This window comes from Rattus norvegicus, chromosome Y (assembly GCF_036323735.1).
Source record: "Rattus norvegicus strain BN/NHsdMcwi chromosome Y, GRCr8, whole genome shotgun sequence".
NCBI lineage: Eukaryota > Metazoa > Chordata > Mammalia > Rodentia > Muridae > Rattus > Rattus norvegicus.
The window spans coordinates 43,234,449-43,255,589 of record NC_086040.1 but is presented as its reverse complement, the minus strand read 5'-3'; the positions used below and the strand labels follow the sequence as shown (position 1 = coordinate 43,255,589).

The following is a 21,141-nucleotide window of genomic DNA, read 5'->3' as shown; positions in this document are numbered from 1 at the left end:
AGAAGGAAAGCACACAAAAATAACCTCACATCCAAATATGAATGAAACAGGAAGCAATAATCACTATTCCTTAATATCTCTCAACATCAATGGCCTCAACTTCCCAATAAAATGACATAGATTAAAAAACTGGATACACAACGAGGACCCTGCATTCTGCTGCCTACAGGAAACACACCTCAGAGAGAAAAACAGACACTACCTCAGAGTGAAAGGCTGAAAAACAACTTTCCAAGCAAATGGTCGGAAGAAGCAAGCTAGAGTAGCCATTCTAATATCAGATGAAATCAATTTTCAACTAAAAGTCATCAAAAAACATAAGGAAGGACACTTCATATTCATCAAAGGAAAAACCACCAAATGAACTCTCAATCTTATATATCTATGCCCCAAATATAAGGGCAATACATATGTAAAATAAACCTTACTAAAGCTCAAAACACACATTGCACCTCACACAATAATATTAGGAGATTTCAACACCCCACTCTCATCAATGGACAGATCATGGAAAAAGAAATTAAACAGAGACGTAGACAGACTAAGAGAAGTCATGAGCCAAATAGACTTAACGGATATTTATAGAACTTTCTCTCCTAAAACAAAAGGATATACCTTCTTCTCAGCTCCTCATGGTACTTTCTCTAAAACTGACCATATAATTGGTCAAAAAACGGACCTCAACAGGTACAGAAAGATAGAAATTATCCCATGCGTGCTATCGGACCACCACGGCCGATGTTATTCAATAACAATAAGGGAAGAATGCCCACATATACGTGGAAATTTAACAATGCTCTACTCAATGATAACCTGGTCAAGGAAGAAATAAAGAAAGAAATTAAAGACTTTTTAGAATTTAATGAAAATGAATGTACAACATTCCCCAACTTATGGGACACAATGAAAGCTGTGCTAAGAGGAAAACTTGTAGCGCTGAGTTACTGCAGAAAGAAACAGGAAAGAGCATATGTCAGCAGCTTGACAGCACACCTAAAAGTTCTAGAACAAAAAGAAGCAAATACACCCAGGAGGAGTAGAAGGCAGCAAATAATCAAACTCAGAGCTTTAATCAACCAAGTAGAAACAGAAAGGACCATAGAAAGAATCAACAGAACCAAAAGTTGGTTCCTTGAGAAAATCAACAAGATAGATAAACCCTTAGCCAGACTAACGAGAGGACACAGAGAGTGTGTCCAAATTAACAAAATCAGAAATTAAAAGCAAGACATAACAACAGATTCAGAGGAAATTCAAAAAATCATCAGATCTTACTATAAAAGCCTATATTCAACAAAACTTGAAAATCTACAGGAAATGGACATTTCCTAGACAGAATCCAGGTAATGAAGTTAAATCAGGAACAGATATACCAGTTAAACAACCCCATAACTCCTAAGGAAACAGAAGCAGTCATTAAAGGTCTCCCAACCAAAATGTGCCCAGGTCCAGACAGGTTTAGTGTAGAATTCTATCCAAACTTCATAGAAGACCTTATACCAATATTATCCAAACTATTCCACAAAATTGAAACAGATGGATCACTACCGAATTCCTTCTATGAAGCCACAATTACTTTTATACCTAAACCACACAAAGACCCAACAAAGAGAGAACTTCAGACCAATTTCCCTTATGAATATCAACACTAAAAAACTCAATAAATATCTGGCAAACCGAATCCGAAAGCACATCAAAACAATCATCCACCATGATCAAGTAGACTTCATCCCAGGTTTGCAGGGATGGTTTAATATATGGAAAACCATCAATGTGATCAATTATATAAACAAACTGAAAGAACAAAACCAAATGATCATTTCATTAGATGCTGAGAAAGCATTTGACAAAATTCAACACCCCTTCATGATAAAAGTCCTAGAAAGAATATGAATTCAAAGCCCATACCTAAACATAGTAAAAGCCATATACAGCAAACTAGTTGCTAATATTAAACTAAATGGAGAGAAACTTGAAACAATCCCACTAAAATCAGAGACTAGACAAGGCTGCCCCTCTCTCCCTACTTATTCAATATAGTTCTTGAAATTCTAGCCAGAGCATTCAGACAACAAAAGGAGGTCAAGGGGATACCGATCCAAAAAGAAGAAGTCAAAATATCACTATTTGCAGATGATATGATAGTATATTTAAGTGATCACAAAAGTTCCACCAGACAACTACTAAAGCTGATATACAACTTCATCAAAGTGGCTGGGTATAAAATTAACTCAAGTAAATCAGTAGCCTTCCTCTGCACAAAAGAAAAACAAGCCGAGAAAGAAATTAGGGAAACAACACCCTTCATAATAGACCCAAATAATATAAAGTACCTCGGTGTGACTTTAACCAAGCAAGTAAAAGATCTGTACAATAAGAACTTCAAGACACTGAAGAAAGAAATTGAAGAAGACCTCAGAAGATGGAAAGATCTCCCATGCTCATGGATTGGCGGGATTAATATAGTAAAAATGGCCATTTTACCAAAAGCGATCTACAGAGTCAATGCAATCCCCATCAAAATACCAATCCAATTCTTCAAAGAGTTAGACAGAACAATTTGAAAATTCATCTGGAATAACAAAAAACCCAGGATAGCTAAAACTATCCTCAACAATAAAAGGATTTCAGGGAGAATCACTATCCCTGATATCAAGCAGTATTACAAAGCAATAGTGATTAAAAACTGCATGGTATTGGTACAGAGACATTCAGATAGACCAATGGAATATAATTGAAGACCCAGAAATGAACCCACACACCTATGGTCACTTGATTTTTGACAAATGAGCCAAAACCATCCAATGGAAAAAAGATAGCATTTTCAGCAAATGGTGCTGTTTCAACTGGAGGTCAACATGTAGAAGAATGCAGATCGATCCATGCTTATCACCCTCTACAAAGATTAAGTCCAAGTGGATCATGGACCTCCACATCAAACCAGACACACTCAAACTAGTAGAAGAAAACTAGGGAAGCATCTGGAACACATGGGCACTGGAAAAAATTTCCTGAACAAAACACCAATGGCTTATGCTCTAAGATCAAGAATCGACAAATGGGATCTCATAAAACTGCAAAGCTTCTGTAAGGCAAAGGACACTGTGGTTAGGCCAAAACGGCAACCAACAGTTTGGGAAAAGATCTTTACCAATCCTATAACAGATAATGGCCAAATTATATCCAACAGATATATCCAAAATATACAAAGAACTAAAGAAGTTAGACTGCAGGGAGACAAATAACCCTATTAAAAAATGGGGTTCAGAGCTAAAGAAACAATTAACTGCTGAGGAATGCCGAATGGCTGAGAAACACCTAAAGAAATGTTCAACATCTTTACACATAAGGGAAATGCAAATCAAAACAACCCTGAGATTTCACCTCACACCAGGGAGAATGACCAAGTTCAAAACTCAGGTGACAGCAGATGCTGGCAGGATGTGGAGAAAGAGGAGCACTCCTCCATTGTTGGTGGGATTGCAGACTGGTACAACCATTCTGGAAATCAGTCTGGAGGTTCCTCAGAAAATTGGACATTGAACTGCCTGAGTATCCATCTATACCTCTCTTGGGCATATACCCAAAAGATGCCCCAACATATAAAAAAGACACATGCTCCACGTTGTTCATCGCAGCCTTATTTATAATAGCCAGAAGCTGGAAAGAGCCCAGATGCCCTTCAACAGAGGAATGGATACAGAAAATGTGGTACATCTACACAATGGAATATTACTCAGCTATCAAAAACAACGACTTTATGAAATTTCTTAGGCAAATGGTTGGAATTGGAAAATATCCTGAGTGAGCTAACCCAATCACAGAAAGATATACATGGTATGCACTCATTGATAAGTTGCTATTAGCCCAAATGCTTGAATTACCCTAGATGCCTAGAACAAATGAAACTCAAGACGGATGGTCAAAATGTGAATGCTTCACTCCTTCTTTAAAAGGGGAAAAAGAATACCCTTGGTAGGGAAGAGAGAGGCAAAGATTAAAACAGAGACTGAAGGTACACCCATTCAGAGCCTGCCCCTCATGTGGCCCATACATATACAGCCACCCAATTAGAGTATGAAGCAAAGAAGTGCAGACAGACAGGAGCCGGATGTAGATCGCTCCTGAGAGACACAGCCAGAATACAGCAAATACAGAGGCGAATGCCAGCAGCAAACCACTGAACTGAGAATAGGACACCCGTTGAAGGAATCAGAGAAAGAACTGGAAGAGCTTGAAGGGGCTTGAGACCCCATATGTACAACAATGCCAAGCAACTAGAGCTTCCAGGGACTAAGCCACTACCTAAAGACTATACATGGACTGACCCTGGACTCTGACCTCATAGGTAGTAATGAATATTCTAGTGCGAGCACCAGTTGAAGGGGAAGCCGTGGGTCCTGCTAAGACTGAACCCCCAGTGAACTAGACTGTTGTTGGGAGGGCGGCAATGGTGGGATGGTTGAGAGGGGAACACCCATAAGGAAGGAGAGGGGGGAGGGGAATGTTTGCCCAGAAACTGGGAAAGGGAATAACACTCGAAATGTATATAAGAAATACTCAAGTTAAAAAAAAAATTCTCAAAAGAAGAGTTGAGCCTCTTCTGACACTACAATCCCCATGACTCTACCACAAAGAAAGCCTAAATACCCAAAAGGAGAGCAATGCCTGACCTACTCCAGTGAGATGTGCCAATTCTCATTCTTAGAATCTAACCAAGGTGTGGAAACTTTGACAATTGTTTTTAAAATGTGACATTCTACAAAAAAGGCAAAAAACTCAGAAATGGCTAATAGATTAAAAAAAGAGTTAGAATTATATTGTTAAATGATATTTCCCCAACATCAAGTAAATAGATTTTATTTTGCTTCAGTTAATTAAACATGCCATAGGAGGAAAATTTTAATTTCCTCTTTTTTTTAAACAAAATTTAACTTTTACATCCCCCTACCTATCAGAAAATCAATATTCTTATACTGGAAGATATGCCAGGCACAGGTCAAATTTCTAGTATAACCTGTTATTACAATCATCAGTCTTGTCAGTTTCAAATGATGTTCACATCATGCCTGTAAAACACAATGATAAACATGGCAGTATAACCATAAGGGCAGTGCAATGGCGTAAATAGCTTGGTGAGAGCCAACAGCTCTCTAACTTGGCTTAAGTCCTGTTCAATGAAAATCGTTTGTAGTAGAAATGTAGCCGTGTATATGACTATTGAAGCTGTGGGTGTGAAGGAGAATGTACAGCCCCTTACTTACTTAAGCCAGTATAATACCTAACAACAATCAAAGCCATGTGTCCTTAAATACAGAATTAATTACAGTCTCTGGAACAAACATCACAGTAAAAATCCCAGCCATAAAAAATGCAGGATAGAAATTTCAAGCCCAGTCTCAATGACTCTATCTACAAAATGTCACATGATTCAAGGCTGAGGAACATTACCGAAGAGGGAGCATGAAGATTGTAAGAGACTAAAGTTTTCTATGAGATGGTGTCTCAATGTAACACCAGAAATTACACTTATATCATCTCACTAAAACTACTGCCTAAACAACAGCTGACGAAGAGAGGGAATGGAGAAGAATGGAACTTTAGTTCTCTTTCTGTTTCAAATCCTTCTTCTTCTTCTTCTTCTTCTTCTTCTTCTTCTTCTTCTTCTTCTTCTTCTTCTTCTTCTTCTTCTTCCTCTTCTTCCTCTCTCTCTCTCTCTCTCTCTCTCTCTCTCTCTCTCTCTCTCTCTCTCTCTCATTGTTGGAGATTTCATGTTTACATTTCAAATGTTATTCCCTGTCCATGTTTTCAGTCCACAAGCCCCTTAACCCTTCCCCCTACTCTTCTGTAAGGGAGTTCACATTCCCACCCATGGCCTCCCCACACTTCCCCATTTTCCCCAACACTGGGGGTCCTACCTTGGTAGAAACAAGAGTTTCTCATTACATTTTTCCCAGCAATGCCATCCTTTGCTACATATGCAGTTGGAACCATGGGTCTGTCTATGTATAATCTTTCTCTTGTGGTTTGGTCCTGGTATCTCTGGTTGGTTGGCAATGTTATTATTATGGGGTTGCAAATCACTTCAGCTCTTTCAATCCTTTCTCTAATTCCTCCAACCGGGTTCTGGTTCTTGGTTCAGTGGTTTGCTGTTTCCATTTTCCTCTGTATTTGACATATTCTGGCTGTGTCTCTCAGGAGGGATCAATATCCAGTCATTGTCAGCCTGCACTTCTTAACTTCATCCATCTTAACTAGTTTTGGTGTCTGTACATATATGGGCTACATGTGAGTCAGGCTCTGAATGGCAGGTCCTTCAGTCACTGTTATGAACTTTGCCTCCTTATCCCCTGTCACGGGTATTTTGGTTCCCCTTTTAAAGAAGGAGTGAATCATCTGCATTTTGGTCATCCTTCTTCAGCTTCATGTGGTCTGTGTATGGCATGATGGGTATTTCAAGCTTTTTGGCTAATATCTGTTTATCAATGAATGCATATCAAGTGTGTTTTTCTGTGATTGAGTAACCTCACTCAGGATGATATTTTCTCGTTCCTTTTATATGACTAGAATTTCATGAAGTCATTGTTTTTACAGCTGAGTAATATTCCATTTTGTAGATGTACCACATTTCTGTATCCATTCTTCTGTTGAAGGGCATCTGAGTTCTTTCCAGCTTCTAACTATTTTAAATATGGCTGCTATGAATACAGACAAATATATTTCTCGGTTGTATGTTTGACAATATTTTGGGTATATGCTCAGGATATTTGTAGCTGCGTCCTCATTCATGGAATGTCCAATATTCTGAGGAAACTTCAGTGTGATTTTCCGAAGGGTTGTACAAATCTGAAATCTCACCAACAATGGAGGAGTGTTCCTCATTCTCCACATCCTCACCAGCATCTTCTGTCACCTGAGATTTATATCTTAGCCATTCTCATTGGTGTGAGGTAGACGCTCAGATTTGTTTTGATTTGAATTTCCCTGATTACTAAGTATGTTGAACATTTATTTAAGTGTTTTTTGGCCATTTGATAACCTGCATCTGAGAATGTTTTGTAACTCACTGTACCCCATTTTTAATTCTGTTTTTGCTTTCTAAAGTCTAACTTCTTAAGATCTTTGTATATTTTGGATATTACCCACTATCAGATATAGGATTGGTAAAAATGTTTTCCCAAACTGTTGGTTGCAGTTTTGTCTAAATGACAATGTATTTTGCCTTACAGAACTTTGCTATTTTATGAGGTCCTATTTGTCAATTCTTGATCTTAGAGCATAAGTCATGTTTTTTTTTTTGTTTTTTTTCAGGAAACTTTCTCCAGTGCCCATGTGTTGAAGACTCTTCCCCATCTTTTCTTCTATTAGTGTAGTGCCCACCTCGACCAGCAAGGAAGACACATCACCGTTGGATTCTACTCAACAGCCTTTATTTCAGGAAAACCTCATTCTTGATGAGGGGGGCCCCGAGGGAAAAAAGGCACTCCCCCTAAATACAAGAAAGGCTGTGGTTGTAAATTTGTCCTCTGGGGATTGGTGGAGTATGAAATACCTTATTAGCGTGAATATCACTCCAGTCTGATAACTGCCGGAGAAATGTCAATACATGCACATTGTAGGTGTTTATCACTAACAACCACAGATGTCGGAGCCATCTTTAGCCACTCCCTACATCTCCCTCTTTTTTGTTTTCTAAAAATGACTGTCTAGATCTTGGTGTCACATCAGTATATGTCATTGTTTCTGTCTTAGATCGTTCTTCTCCAGGACTCGGCCTTACTTGTCCTTGTGTAACCCTATCGACACCAAGCCCCTGTCTTAGGTTGGTCTGAACCTGAGGAATGGTGTCCGTCTCTGGATATAATGACTTCACATGACAGTGACAAAATATAGTCTAGGGCAGACTCTTAATTTTTTAAAGAGGCCTGCCATATATTGGGAGACGCACCAATTTCAATGGCAACCATAGCCTGGTAAACAATCGCTTTGTGTCTGTCATGTTCTCGTTGTAAACTGCAAAAGAGCCATAGACATACTCCACATCCCAAGAGGACAATGGCTCCCCAGGCAAAAATGCTAGCCCATTCTTTAAAAAAAAGAGAGCATTGGTAATCCATGATGTGAAAACTCTAAACGTGATGGGTTCCATTCCAGTATTGTTAAGGACAGGAATCTGTATCAGCAATTGTCTTGATAATTGCTCTGCTTTCATGGACCAGTTTCCTTTTAGATAATTTGAGATTTCTTTGTTCTGTTAGAATACTGATAAAAGTTAACCTGTAAAGAGTAATACATGAAAAACTACAATTATGTATCCTAATCAAAGTTGTAATGTTCAACTTAGCAGAATTATTGATTGATGTGTTTTCACTGCCTGAAGAAGCTACTTGGGCAATTTGACTCAAAGAAGCCAGGATGGTTCAAGTGCCCACAGCACTATTGTTCATAGGATCTAACCAATTGGCCAATGTGGTCCTTCACAACCATATAAAAGGCTGGGAGGAATTTTTAAGAGTGAAACATAATGTATGTAACAAAGAATTATTAGTGGCAGTATACCGTTGGGGCAATTCTACATTTGGCGCTATACAAGGAACATCATGCAAACAGGATGTACAGAAAAAGTTGGAAAACAGTAGAATTGCTGTGAATTGGGATAAGTACTGGCCAGTATCTGGCAATGGCACACAGAGTGAGTGAATCAACCTGGATTACCATTTCCACCAGTAATGGTAGGGTTCGTAGTCTCATCTTCACGCATAGCAGGAGACAGTTTCCAAGTCAAATATTCAGGCACCCATATTGGATTGTCTTGATTCTGTGGAAAAACACAAACAGCGCCCCTAGATCTCAAAATTACGAGTCTGGGCCACACCATTCACCAGTTAAAACATCCTTCCACTTTACGTCTGCATTAGTCAGGTTTAGTAGCAGCATGGCGATCCGCAGCAGAGCGGCCATGCACATCTAAAATTAAGAAATTTAGAGTAAAAAGAGCTAAAGACAACTGTTCTCTTGGTGTTCTGCCATTGGCAATTTCCCCTTTTTGTTTTTGAAAGAGCTCTTTTAAGGTACGATCTGTTCTTTTCACAATTCTTTGACCTTGGGGATTGTATGGCAATCTAGTACTATGACTGACCTGCACTGTCTGGCAAAATGAGTGAAAGGAGTTTACAGTGTAGGCAGGCCCGTTGTCTGTATTGAGACTATCAGGCTTTCCCCAGGCTGCCCATGTCTGTAAGCAATGACTAATGGCATTACAAGCCTTTTCACCAGTCATCAGAGGGGTATGTATAATACGGGAACAGGTATCAACAGAAACATGAACATATTTTAAATTTCCAAATTGAGATATGTATGTGACATCCATCTGTCAAAATTTTAGTGGGATCAGACCACGAGGGTTAATTCACACATGAGGAAGGAGGTGAAACTGAACACAATTCTCACCTTTATACAACATCACGAGCTGCAGCTCTAGAGATTTTAAATTTTTGTTGAAGAGTGAAAACAGGAACATGAAACTTTTGATGAAATTCTCTAGCGAGATCAACCAGAGCAGCATGAAAAATAAAATCTCTACGAGTACTAGCATCCATCAGGATGTTATTATTGGCCATGGGACCAGGCAATTTAGTATGAGCTCGGATATGTTGTATGAAAAACTTATTTTTTCTGGCCCAAAACAATTTTTGTAATACTAAAAGAATTTGACCCACAGTACTAGTCGACATAATTGGTCCTGCAATTTCAAGTGAGCGCAGAGCATTAACTACTTAAGCAGAATCAGAAATTATATTCAAAGAGTCATGAAATCTTTTAAAAACTTCCAATACAATTTTACATTCTGCAATTTGGGGGGTGCCTGGACTGTATTGAATTAATACTGGTTCTTGAGAATAAACCATATAGGCACCTACACCTGTTTTGGAGCTATCTCTATAAATATCTAACGCTCCAGACAAAGGCTCTGAGGCAGCGAATTTAGGAAAGATCACAGGATGTTCAGTAAAAAAATTGTAACAAACAATCCTTAGCATAATGATTTTCAAACTCTCCATCAAAACTACATCATAATATGGCCCAGTCATCTATCAGGGCACACAATGTTTCCACCTGAGTGGTAGTATATGGTATAATTTTCTTGGACAAAATAACAAAATGCTGAATACAAGATTTAACACCTAACATAGCAAGCTGTTCGACAGCAGAGGAAAAATATTCAAGGGTTTTATTCGGAGAAATATGGGGATAAATCCACAGTAGTGGTCCTTTTTGCCATAGCAATCCTGTAGGCTGACGAAAAGTTCTCAGTATACACAAAAAGAGAACCTCCTTTTCCTTTTACCTTCTTAGCATTGCTTTTTCCAGTCTTTCTTCTACTTTTCTCAAGGATAATTGTGCTTCCTTGGTTACAGCACAGGGTGATGTAACCTGAGAATTCCCTTTCAGGATATCATAGAGTGGTTGTAAATCTACTTTAGGCATTTTAATATAGGGTCAAATTCAATTTATTCTTCCTAGTAACTTTTGAAAGTCATTTAATGTTTTTACATGATTTTTTCATCAAAAGACTGACAAAAAAATTGTAACCAGTTCACCTGGGACTTTCAGGACCTCAACAGTGGCCCTTTATCAAACTGTCTCAGAGGGCTAAAGGCCCATGGAAAAGAAAACATTAATCTTGACCTTGGTCACAACCCCTTATTGGAGTAAGGTGAAGAGCCTATGCCAAGACTTTCACCTCTTATCATCTTAGAGCAAAGCCTGTTCTGTCTAGAAAGACAAAGTTACTTATACTCTGCTGTAGACATTTTCTGAAACTACTTTAGGCACCCCCTGTCCCCAAATCTGGGGCATTTTTACCATAGGGGCAGAAACTGGCTGCTGAGGGGACAGGATCAAAGGCACTCTCCATGTTAATGATGATCAAGGGGAAAAGTAACTTAATGCTGGAGATCAAGGGGAAAAGTAACTTAATGCTGGAGACTGACTCCTCTCTTGGAATAAAGCCAGCAGATAAGGCAGACTCTCTTAAGGAAGTTGTCTTAATGAGCACTCTCTTTCTGTGAGCAAATGTTGAAGGTCAGGTGTTCAACTGGGAGCAAGTGGAATTTTTTCTTCTGACCTTGTTCTTTGAGTTATGGATAAATTCCTTTCTAGTTCTTGTTTTACTTAGAGTCTTCCCCCACCTTACGCTCAGCCTTTTCAGATCGTTCTTTCTGTAACATTTCTAACACAGCCTGTCCCTTTTCTATAGCATGTTAACAGCATTTCTGATCTTCTAGGCAGGTATTCATTAAGTGCCAAACCGGCCCATCCTCTGTCTTTATAGTTCCTTGCTCCCAAGCAAAATTTAAATCTTTTCCCAGCTTATCTCAGCTGTCCACCATGAGATTCCCAGAGAGTTAGCCAAGGAGTAATGGCTTCGAAAACACTAAGAAATCTCTCTATAGTGCTTCTTTTTATCCTGTCTATTTCTTTCAAACAGCTCTTGAAGAGCCAGGAAAATTGGGTGAGACTGAGAAGTTTCCATGTTCACTGTAGCAGCTCCGCAGCTAGTTTTGCTCCCCCCTACTGTGTGGGCTAGGAACAAAAGCACAGATAAAACACTATGTTTCAAAAATTAACATTGAGGATCAACCAACACACCACTACTAGAGCAGGGTCCTTAAAATTAAATTTCCTTTTACTACACTTACTCCTTAGCCAGAGGCCTTATCTGGGGAAATTTTATTTAAGAGTGATTTCTTCCTCAAGGTTCCTTGTCTCTTTTCCTTTTGATTTTAAGCTTACGCTGACGAACAAGCTCCTGAATAGCTGAAAGGAGGGGGTGGAGTGTGAGTTTCCCATGATCTACGACCTTATTTACTATTGATTTACGATCAGGGCAAGCTGGAGTGTTTATTTACACACCAGTTTGTAGCTCATCATTAGTGGTCTCTACCCAGCACATGTATTCATGGCCTGGATGGTGGCAATTCAAACAGTAGCAACACCACCACACAAAAAGGGTAAAAGGCAAAAGTGTTAGTACAACCCACAGAAGATCATTTGGGGAAAAAAAAAAACTTTGCCACGTTTCACTCACTTTTTTGCCTGTAAAACAAGGCTATCTTCGTCTCTGCTTACTCCAGAGAAACTTATTTTCCCATTAGGGAAATTTTATAGTCCCTAACACACCAGAACTTGATCGACACTATCTGGGATACTTACCGTCCCTTTTCTGGGAGCTTTATGATATCTTATCCAGGAGCTTTATCGTCCCATCAAGAAACTTCCTCACGTCACAGTCCTGAGGCTGAAAAGTTCCGAATCCACTTGAGAAAAGAGAATTTTCTTGGGTCCCCGTACAAGTTGTAGTGCCCAAGTCGTCCAGTAAGGAAGACACAACACCATTGGATTCTTCTCAACAGCCTTTTTTGCAGGAAAACCTTATTCTTGATATGGGGGACCCTGGGGAACAAAGGCACCTGACTTAAATACAAGACAGGCTGTGGTTGTAAATTTGTTCTCTGGGGATTGGTGGAGTATGAAATACCTTATTAACATGAATATTACTCCAGTCTGATAACTGCTGGAGAAATGTCACGACATGCACCTTGTAGTTGTTTATCACTAATGATCACCGGATGTCGGAGCCATCTTTAGCTTCTCCCTACATATTAGTTTGAGTGTATCTGGTATGATGTGAAGGTCCTTGATTCACTCGTACTTAAGCTTTGTACATGGTCTTAAAATGGTATAATATGCCTTCATCTTCATGCTGACTTCCAGTTCAACCAGCCCTTTTTTCGGAAAATGTTATATTTCTTCCTTTGGATGGATTTATCTCCATTGCCAAAGATCAAGTGAAAGGTTTGTGGGTTCATTTCTGGGTCTTCAATTCTTTTTCACTCTCTATCTGTCTGTTTCTCTACAAATACCATGGAGTTTTTATCACTATTGCTCTGTAATACTGCTGGAGTTCAGGGGTGGTGGTTCCCGCAGAAGTTCTTTTATTGTTGAGGATAGTTTTAGCTATCATGGGTTTTTCTTATTCCAAATGATTTTACAAATTGCTCTTTCTCTCTCTATTAAAGAATTGAATTGTAATTTTGACGGAGATTGCATTGATTGTGTAGATTGCTTTTGGCAAAATGGTCATCTTTACTATATCAATTCTGTCAATTCATGGGCATGGAAGCTCATTGTATCTTTTGAGTTCTTCTTCAATTTCTCTCTTCAGAGACATGAATTTCTTGTCATACAGATTATTCACCTTCTTGGTAAATCTCACAACAAGATATTTTACATTATTTTGGACTATTGTGAAGTGTATGATTTCATTATTTTCATTCTCAGCTTGTTTATCCATTTAGGATAGGAAGGCTCCTGGTATGTTTGAGTTAATTTTATGCCCTGACACTTTGCTGAAGTTATTTATCAGATTAAGTAGTTCTCTGGTGGAACTTTTGGGGTCACTTAAGTATACAATCATATCATCTGCAAATAGTGATATTTTGATATCTAACCTTCCAATTGTATCCTTTTGACCTCCTTTTGTTGTCTGGTTTCTCTGTCTATGACATGGAGTCCTGTTTTGAATAAGTAGGCAGAAAGTGGTGCAGCCTTATCTAGTCCCTGATTTTAGTGAGACTGCTTCAAGTTACTCCCCATTTAGTATGATGTTATCTAGAGGTTTACAGTATATTTCTTTCACTATGTTTAGAAATGGGCCTTCAATTCCTGATTTTTCTACGACTTTTATTCTGAAGTGTCACGTCCACCTCGGCTGGCAAGGAATACGCAACACAGTGGGATTCTTCTTAACAGCCTTTATTGCGGGATCACCTCTTTACTGATAAGGGGAACTCGAGCGGGAAAAGCGCTCGCCTTATGTAGAGAAGAGACTGTGGTTATGCTAATTGTCCTTCAGGGATTGGTGGATCATGAATCACCCCACTATTACTCTGCTACTTGTCCTTCATGGATTGGCAGAGCATGAATCCCTCATTAGCACATTCCTGTCCCATCCAACTGATGCCAGGTGCATATTCCATGCATGAGCTGTATGCAAATACCGTTGTTCACCACAGCAGGGCTCTGGATTACCTCATTATCATAAGGCCGCCCTGGCAAGTGGACAAGCCTATGCATCCTCAATAAGTCATTTACTACCACACGGGACAGGATGTCTGCGCCATCTTTGTTTTACCATGCTGCTCCCCACTTCTCCCCCTTTTTTGTTTAATAATATGAATGGTCTAGATCTGGGTGTAACATCATTCTTTTCATTGCTCCTGTCTTAGGTCATTCCTGATGATGACTCAGACTTACCCATCATTGGGTTCACATACAACCATTGGGCCTCCTGTCTCAGGTTGGACCAAACTCGAGGATATTTACCCATCTCTGGATACAATGATTCCACATGACAATGACAAAAATGATCTAGGGCGAACACTTAATCTTATAAAGAGGCCATCCCTATGTTGGGAGAAGCACCATTTTCAAAGACGATCATAGCCTGGTAAACAACCGCTTTTTGTCTGACATGTTATCTTTTTAAATGGCCAATAAGCTAGAGACATACTCTGCATCCAAGGAGGAAAATAGCTCCCCAGGCAAACATACCAGCCCACTCCATAATAAAGGGAGAAAGCATTGACAATCCATGACGTAAAGTCTTCAACTGTGATAGGGTCCAACCTAGTGCTGTTAAGTCAGCAATCTACATCAGCAATTGTCTTGATAGTTGCTCTGCTTTCATGGAATAGTTCCCTTTCAGATAATTCAAGATTTCTTTGCTCTGTTGAGAATGGTGAGAAAAGTTAACTTGCAAAGGAGTAATGCATAAGCCTCTATGGGAAGAAAAGCAGGACAGCTGCGTAATATGGTAAGGTGCTTCAATTTGTCTTTGAACTAAATCTATCCTTTGATTAACTAATAGGAGGCCAGATACCAAATGGGTATATTGCTCACATTAGAGCTTATATTATATTGAATATTGAAATGTGGCTCTACGCAACCAAATGCAAGGCAGGGAAGAGTTCTTTAAATAAAACATAAGGTTGCGACAGAGAAAAGTTAATGGCTGCATACCATTGGGGCATTTCTCCATTTGGCAAAATACAGGAAGCATCACACAAACAGGAGGCAGAGGTAAAGTTTGGCAAAACAGTTGAATTGCTATGAACTGGCATGGGTACTGGCCAGGATCTGGCAGTAGCCCACAAGATTAGTGAATCAACCTGGATTACCATTCCCAGCTATAGTAGGGTTCGTAGTCTCATCTTCAGGAGAGCAGAAGGCAATTTTCGAGTCAACTGCTCAGGTACAAATTGGATTTTCTTAGTTCTGCGGAAAAAGACAAACAGCTCCCCTAGACCACGAAATCACAAGATCTGGCCCACACCATTCACCAGTTAATACTTCCTTCCACTTTTCTTCTGCATTACTCATAGGTGTAGTAGCAGCATGGCAATCCGTGACAGAACGGCCATGCACGGACAAAATTAAGAAATTTAGAGTAAAAAGAGCTAATGAATGTTCTTCTTTTGGTGTTTGGCCACTGGCAAATCCCCCTTTTTGCTTTTTATAAGCTCTTTTAAGGTACAATGTGCTCTTTCCACAATTCCTTGCCACTAGGGAGTGTATGGTAATCCTGTAGTATGACAAACCTGCATTGTCTGGCAAAATTCCTTAAAGGACTTTGCTGTGTATGCAGACCCGTTGTCTGTCTTAACACTATCAGGCTTTCCCAGGCCACCCATGTGTCTAAGCAATGACTAATGGCATTACTAGCCTTTTCACCAGTCACCAGAGTAGCATGTATAATACCAGAACAAGTATCAACAGAAAAATGAGCATATTTTAAATTTCCATATTGAAATATGTGTGTGACATCCATCTGCCAAAGTTTTAGGGGGATCAGACAACAAGGGTGAATCCCCACATGACGAGGGTGGTGAAATTGAACACAATTCTGGCAACTAACACCACATCACGAACGGTAGCCCTAGAGATGTTAAACTTTTGTAAAGGCAGGAACATGAATCTTTTGATGCAATTCTCTAGTAAGATCAACTGGAGCTGCATGAAATATAAATTCTCTACGAGTACTAGCATCCACCAAGTCGTTATTATTGTCCACAGGACCAGGCGAATTAGTATGAGCTCGGATATGTTGTATGAAAAACTTATTTTTTCTGACCCAAATCAATTTTTGTAATTTGAAAATAATTTGACATACAGTATTAGTCGAAGTAATTGGCCCTGAAATTTCAAGTGAGCGTAAACTACATAAGCAGAATTAGAAATTAAATTAAAAGAATCATGAAATATTTTAAAAACTTCCAATACCATTTTATATTCTGTGATTTGGGGTGTTCCTGGACTGTACTGAATCAATACTGTTTCTTGAGAATCAAACATGTAGGCACCTACAGCTGTTTTGGAGCCATCTGTATAAATATCTAATGCTCTGAGGCAGTGACCTGAGGAAAGATCACTGGATGCTCAGTAAAAAATTGTAGCAAAGGATCCTTAGGATAATGATTGTCAAACTCTATATCAAAACTACAGCGTATTATGTCCCAATAATCTATCAATTCACACAGTGTTTCTACATGAGTTGCTGTATATGGTATAATAATTTTCTTTGGTAAAATACCAAAATGCTGAAATCAAGACTTAACACCTGACATAGCAAGATGTGCAAGAGCAGAAGGATAATATTCAAGGGTCTGATTAGGAGAATATTGGGATAAATCCACAGAAGTGGTCCTTGTTGCCATAGCACTCCTGTAGGCTGACGAAAGGTTCTCAGTATACACAAAAAGAGATCTTCCTTTTCCTTGTACCTTCTTAGCAATGCCTTTTCCAGTCTTTACTCTACTTTCCTTAAAGATAATCGTGCTACCTTGGTTAAAGCACGGGGTGAAGTAAGCGATGAATCCTCTTTCAGTATCTCATAGAATGCTTGTAAATCTACATTAGCCATTTTAATATAGGGTCGATTCCAGTATATACTTCCTAGTAATTTTTGAAAGTCATTTAATGTTTATAAATTATCTTTTCGTCAAGTGGCTGACAAAAGAATTGTAACCAGTTCACCTGGGACTTTCAGGACCTCAATAGCAGCCCTTTATCTAAACGCATCAGGGAGCTAAAGGCCCATGGAAAAGAAAACATTAGTCCTGACCTTGGCCACAGGCTCTAATGGGAATAAGCTGAAGAGACTGTGCGAAAACTTTCTCCTCTTATCATCTTAAATTAAAACCTGTTCTGTCTGAAAAAACAAAGTTATTCACAGTCTGTTGTAGACTTTTTCTGAAAAAACTTTAGGGGCTTCCCTGTCCCAAAACTTGGGTCATATTGCCCATAGAGGCAGAAACTGGCTGCTGAGGGGATATCTTCAAAGACACTCTCCATGTAAATTAATGTTGACTAACGGGAAAAGTAATTTAATGTTGGAGACTGACTCCTCTCTTGGAATAATGCCAGCAGATAAAGCAGGCTCACTTAAAGACCTTCTCTTAATGAGCACTCTCTTTCTGTGAGCAAGTGTTGAAGGTCAGGCTACTAAAAGAAGCAACTGGAATTTTTTTTTGACCTTGTTCTTTGAGGGATGGATAAATTTCTTTCTAGTTCTTGTTTTCCTTAGAGTCTTCCCTCACCTCACTCTCAGCTTTTTTAGATCATTCCTCCTGTAGCATTTCCAAAGCAGCCTGTCCCTTTTTTATAGCCTGTTGACAACACTTCTATTCTTCTAGGCAGCTATACACTAAGTGCCATACCTGCTGAAACTCCACCTTTAAGATTCCTTGCTCCCTAGCAAAACTTAAATCTTTTCCCAGATTATCTCAGCTGTCCACCGTGAGATTCCCAGAGACAACAAACCCAAGGTGCAATGGCTTCACACTCACTAAAAAATCTCTCTACAGTGCTTCTTTTCATCCTAAGCCTTTTTTCTTTTAAATGGCTCCTAAAGAGCCAGAAAAATTGGGGAGACTGAGAAGTTTCCATGCTTGCTGCAGCAGCTCTGCAGCTTGTTTCGCTCCCACCTACTTTGCGGGCTGGGAGCACAAGCACAGGTAAAAGACTATGCTTCAAAAATTAACTCCGGGTATCAAGCAAGACACTGCCATTAGAGTAGGTCCATAAAATTTAGTTTCCTACTCACTACATTTATCTGGAGAACTTTTATTTAAGAGCGGTTTCTTCCTCAAGGTTGTCTCTTTTCCTTTCGATTTTAAGCTTATGCTGACCAAGAAGCTCCTGAAGAGCTGTCAGGAGCGGGGTCGAGTGTGAGTTTCCCCTGCTTTTACGACCTTATTTACGATTGATTTACGAACAGGGCGAGCTGGCGTGATTATTTCCACATGATCGTGTGGCTCATCATTAGTCGGCTCTTCCCAGCAAATGCATTTGGGCCCTGGATGGTGGCACTTCAAACAGTAGCAACTCCACAACACAAAAGAGTATAAGGCAAAAGTGCTAGTCCAACCCATGAAGGATCAAAAGGGAAAGACAACATTGCCGTGTTCCACAAACCTCTTTCCCTCTAAACCAAAGCTTTCATCATCTCTGCTTACTCCGGAGAACATTATTGTCCCATTAGGGAAATTTTATAATCCCTATTATACAGGAGCCTTATCCTCCCAATTCTGGGAGCCTTCTCATCCCAATTCCGGGAACCTTATCGTCCCTTATCCGGGAAACTTTTTGTCCCTTATCCAGGAACTTACTGACATCATTGCAGTCCTAAGGCTGGAAAGTCCTGAATCCAAGTCAGAACAGAGAATTTTCTCGGGTCTCCATACATGTCCACAAGTTGAAGCGCCCACCTCGAACAGCAAGGAAGACACAACACCGTTGGATTCCTTCTCAACGGCCTTTATTGCAGGAACACCTCATTCTTGATACGGGGGTACCCGGGGAACAAAGGAACTTGCCTTAAATACAAGACAGACAGTGGCTGTAAACTAATCCTCTGGGGATTGGTGGAATATGAGATACCTTATTAGCATGCGTATCACTCTGGATTTGTAAATGCCAAAGAAGACTGAAGACATGGCTATAATGGTTCTAATACCACAAATGACCACTAGCGCCATCTTTAGCCGCTCCCAACACTGAAGCTCAAAGAACATATTGAACAGAAAATAATAATAGAGGAGATTTCAACACCCTCCTCTCATCACTAGACAGATCACAGAAACAGAAATTAAACAGAGACATAGACAGAATAACAGAAGTTATAAACAAAATGGACTTAGTAGATATTTTAGAACATTCTATAATAAAACAAAAGGATATAACTTCTTCTCACCACTTCATGGGACTTACTCCAAAATTGATCATATAATCAGTCAAATCCAGGCCTCAAAGGATACAGAAAGATAGAAATAATCAAATAGAACCTATCAGACCACCATGGAATAAGGCTGTTCTTCAATAAAAATTAGGAAAGAACACTCACATATACATGGAAGTTGAACAATAATCTACTCAATGATAACTTGGTCAAGGAAGAAATGAAGAAAGAAATTAAAGACTTCTTAGAATTTAATGAAAATTAAGGTACAATATACCCAAACTTTTGGGACACAATGAAAGCTAAGAGGAAAACTCATATCTCAGAGTGCCTGCAGAAAGAAATAGGAGAGAGCATAAATCAGCAGCTTGACAGCACACCTAAAAACTCTAGGACAAAAAGAAGCAAATATGCGCAGGAGTAGTAGAAGGCAGGAAATAATCAAACTCAGAGCTGAAAACAACAAAGTAGAAAAAAGGGACTAAACAAAGAATCAACACAACCAATACCTGTTTCTCTAAGAAAATCAACAGGATACATTAACCCATAACCAGACTAACCAGATGATGCAGAGAGTGTGTTCAAATTAATAAAATCAAATATTAAAAAGGGAGACATAACAGCAGAATCAGAGGAAATTATAAAAAATTGTACTACAAAAGCCTATGTTCAAAAAACTTGAAAATCTGGAGAAAAGGGACAATTTTCTAGACAAATACAAGGTACCAAAAAATAAATCTGGGAAAGATAAACCATTTAAACAAAACATAACTCCCAAAAGCATAAAAGCAATCATCAAAACTCTCCCAACCAAAAAGAGTCCAGGATCAGATAGGTTTAGCGCAGATATCCATCCAAAATTCATTGAAAATTTCATAACAATACTGTCCAAACTAATCCATAAATTTGAAACAGATGGAGTACTACCAAATTGCTTTCATGAAGGCACAATTACTCTTATCACTAAAACACAGAAAAACCAAACAAAGTAAGAGAACTTCAGACCAATTTCTCTTATCAATATCGACTCAAAAATACTCAATGAAATTCTTTCAAACCTAATCCTACAACACATTAAACAGTCATCCATTATGATTAAGTAGGATTCATCCCAGGCTTGCAGGGATGCTTTAATACACAGAAAACCAACAATGTGATCTACTATACAAACAAACTCAAAGATAAAAAACACATGATCCTTTCATTTGATGCTGAGAAAGCTTTTGACAAAATTCAACATCACTTCATGATAAAAGTCATGGAAAGTACAGGAATTTAAGGCCCACACCTAAACATATACAGCAAATTCATTGCTAACATTAAACTAACTGGAGAGAACATTAAAGCAATCACACTGAAATCAGGGACTAGTCAAGGCTGCTCACTCTCTCAGAACTTATTCAATTTAGTTCTAGACATCTTACCAGAGGAAGCAGACACAGAAGGAGATCCAAGGAATATAGATTGGAAAGGAAGAAGTCATAATAGCACTGTTTGTAGATGATATGAGAGTATACTTAGTGATCTCAAAAGTACCACAAGATAATTACTAAGGCTGAAAAACAATTTCAGCAAAGTGGATGTGTATAAAAATAACTCTGCACAAAAACTAAACAAGCAGAGAAAGAAACTAGGAATAGGAGACCCTTCAAAATAGCCCAAATAATATAAAATATCTCAGAGTGACTTATCCAAGCAAGTAAAAGATATAAGCATATGAACAGAACATCAAGTCTCTGAAGAAACTGAAGGGGATTTCAGAAGATGGATAGATCTCCCATTTCCATGGACTGCAGGATTAATATAGTAAAAATGACCATTATACCAAAAGCAATCTACAA

General features: G+C 38.9%; 1 long non-coding RNA gene across 1 annotated transcript in view; it reads left to right on the top strand.

The window, feature by feature from the left end:
• The window catches only part of LOC134484356 (uncharacterized), a 38,214-nt gene extending 30,696 nt beyond the window's left edge, over positions 1-7,518 (top strand). Inside the window, exon 3 of the long non-coding RNA XR_010061772.1 lies at positions 7,312-7,518. This is a non-coding gene — a long non-coding RNA (uncharacterized LOC134484356). The remainder of the gene's footprint in view (positions 1-7,311) is intronic.
• The last annotated feature ends 13,623 nt before the right edge of the window (positions 7,519-21,141 follow it).